Consider the following 3,312-nt stretch of genomic DNA (forward strand, 5'->3'; position numbering starts at 1 on the left):
CCCGTATAGACGACGTTATTTCGCATCATTCACTCTCAGTTCAGTCCTCGAATGCAACCTCACGCGATGCAGCATTCAAGTTTCGACACAGAATGTGTTCTACCCGAAAACTTCTCCAATAAATATTACATGTGGCTTCTCAGTAAAAATACGTAAGTTCTACAATTAATATTTTTGATTAATACAAGTTATATCATCCTCTAACTTAATGCCACGTCTCATAATGTAGCAAAAATGTCACTACTTGTTTAATTGACATTGTAACATCCGGTGCACGTGCACCATAGCGCCCCGTCCTTTTACCAAGCGAGCGCGAGCAGCGCTGGCCCATAGCGACGCCGAAACTAGCCTCCCGCGGAACTCAAACGAGCGCCTTCCACGGCGTCGAGGCCTCCGCACTCCTGCCCTTTCCTTCCAACCGCTACATATATATTTACGTTTCTTCTGCACGTAGACGCAGCAGAAGAAACGTCCGCGTCGTAAAACACGCGCAGTGTAATATTAACATTAAAGTCAGATTATAATTATCAATCTTTATTTCATTTCCTTGCCCTTAAGGCCCTTTCTCTATCCTTCCCTATTCCCGTTTCGCACAGACACCAGAGAGCGAAGCGAGTGATGAAACATCACAGCTGCCCCAAGGAAAGAGATCTAAATATTTTCATAAATTCCTTGTACACCTTAGCGTGTCACGGGCGCTCTATCTGACAATTCCTCTGAACTCTCTGGTTCATTTTTCCCTGTGCTAACGAAGGAATACGGAAGCTCGAAAAATCCCGTTAAAAATAATAAAAGATAATTCTAAAAAGTACGATAACAATTCAATTCGTGCCTTTTAAAGGCACTGGTGACAGCAGCCTGCCCCCACGCGTAAACACGTGCCGATAGCAAATTTCTCCGGAAGCCAAGGCTTCGCCCCGCGCGCCCCAGCTCTGCGCCCCGCGTCCCACGAAACCTCTGCAGCGTCTCGAATCACAACAATCGCGACGAACACGCGACATCGGACGTAACAGACATATTAGTCATATTTAGTTTAAATTGGAAATAAAGGTTGTAAGAGTTGATACGTCTTATACCAACATTGTAAGTAGCGAAGTATGCAAAAGGCATTCAGTTACCGGGGATTTGAATCTATGTTTCTTCTATGACGGACATGTAGGAGATGTTGGGATTCGTAATAGTGATCAGCAGCTCGAGGAAAGATGAAACAGTGGAGACCACCGATGTGTAATAGTCGGATTCGTCGACTGAATGGGCAGATTGCTTTGAATGATGTTATAATCGGTAGATTCAGATTCAGGTAAGTCCCCGAAGGCGAATATATCGGTTCTGTAGGCGGTATGATTGACTACAATATGATCGGATAATATTTAGATATTGTAGTCGAATTGAAGAACAATATTGTCTAGAGCTCTGAACTCTCCCCTGAACTGAGGTCTATGTAAGATTCTCGTGCTGTCCAGATTCTGTGTAGTTTCTTCCAAAGGGACCATTATTATCGAGTAGTTGTATCTGTCCTTGTTTATCTATCTTCACCAATATGTAGATTTGTGTGACATCGCTGCTTCCTGTCGGCAAAACCATAACTTCAGTCTGCGTGGCTGCTTTTGTTTCGTCCAATTTTTTCACGTCTTCAGTTGGGAATTTCTCAACTTTATCTTGTTCTTCCTGAGGAGCAACCAGGATAAGTTGAAGGTCCGTTTTTGCCTTCTCTGATTCTATCGAGACTAATGTAGCGATATCATATTTACATGACGTTTGCGTTCGACGTAGTGACGGTGGTCAACAGATTTTTCTACGCTTTATACGAGGCCTGAGATTCTTTGACGGAAGACTTGAAAATTGTGGGAGCCGTTTGTTTCGACTGAGCGACCGTCTTGACGATCGGCGAATTGACATTGGTGATAGCGACGACCGACTGGTGACTGCTTTGTTTGAGCGCTTTGCATCGTTGACATAATCGGCTCTTGCATTTTCTGGACGACGATCTTCTAAGTTTGAACCTGCGGTTGCCAGTTTGAGGAATGACGACATTTTGTACGACTGACGACATGACGGTTTTGCCCTTTGGCTGCACTTACAGCACCATTGTTATCGTTTGGTGCGTATCGCTCGGTGAAACAACGCCTTGAATTACTTGATACTTACAATGTTGATATAAAAAGTGCCCAGTAAGAAATGACTAATTGAATTGGTATCAAATTGACATGACGAAGTTAATTTAATATCAATTAAATATCTAATTGTCGGTCATTTCTCGCTGGGTTAGAACCTTCGTTCCAACTTAAACTAAGCATAACGAATATGAAATCCAAACGAGTGGTGATATTCGTGCTACATTGCGAGATATGGCTTTCAGTTAGAAGATGATGGAATATTATATTAATGAAAAATATTAATTTTTTTATATTTACGTATTTTTTCTGAGAAGTCGCATGTAATTTTTGGAGAAACTTTTGGGAAGAATACGTTCTGTGTCGAAACGTGATTGCGTGGGGTTACATTAGAGGACTGAACTGAGACTGAATGGCGTGAAACAGCGTCGTATGGACAAATCTTGAAAAATTCCTGAATACATATTCTCCATGTTTGTTTATAAAGAATTATCACGTTATGATTCCATAACCCAGCAAATACAAACATATAACTATTATATTGCTACCATGTAACGGAATATAACAGATAATATAACGTGTGCATAACAGTCTACGTCTACGTTAGTTGTAATTTTCCACTCATGAATTTTTGCTGTTATGAAATATAAACATAACATGCACTCAAAATGTTATAAAACTGTTGTATAGAGGTAATATAATTTGCTGCGATATTATAATATAACTGTACTGTAGCTGTTATGTACACTAACCTAATCTAACCTAATTTATCTTTTGCACATTAGAAACGGTCTTTAAAGCAATTCTAAAAGCAAACGCAACAGTTTGCTTTCGCTTAGAATTAATTCAAAGACCTTTTCTAGGATTAGTACATACAAAGTACAATTCTTGAAAATTGTTTTTGCGTGGATAGGACAAAATAATAAAATATAACAATTATAAACTGTTTAATTTAGTAATTTTATAATATTATTTATATCTTTTCTTGTTCATCAAAATATTTTTCATATATAATATATATTTCTCATTTTAACGTATTATAAATGTTAAATAAAGTATAAAAGATTTTCAAAAGTTTATATATAGAACAGTTAAAAGCAAATTTAATGTAGTAGACTAGATAAACAAAAATATCACATTGATAAGGAACCATTGATTTGAGTAAGAATATGATATATATATATATATATATATATAT

The sequence above is a fragment of the Trachymyrmex cornetzi genome, unplaced genomic scaffold (genome assembly GCF_001594075.2).
Source record: "Trachymyrmex cornetzi isolate Tcor2-1 unplaced genomic scaffold, Tcor1.1 scaffold273, whole genome shotgun sequence".
Classification (NCBI taxonomy): Eukaryota; Metazoa; Arthropoda; class Insecta; order Hymenoptera; family Formicidae; genus Trachymyrmex; species Trachymyrmex cornetzi.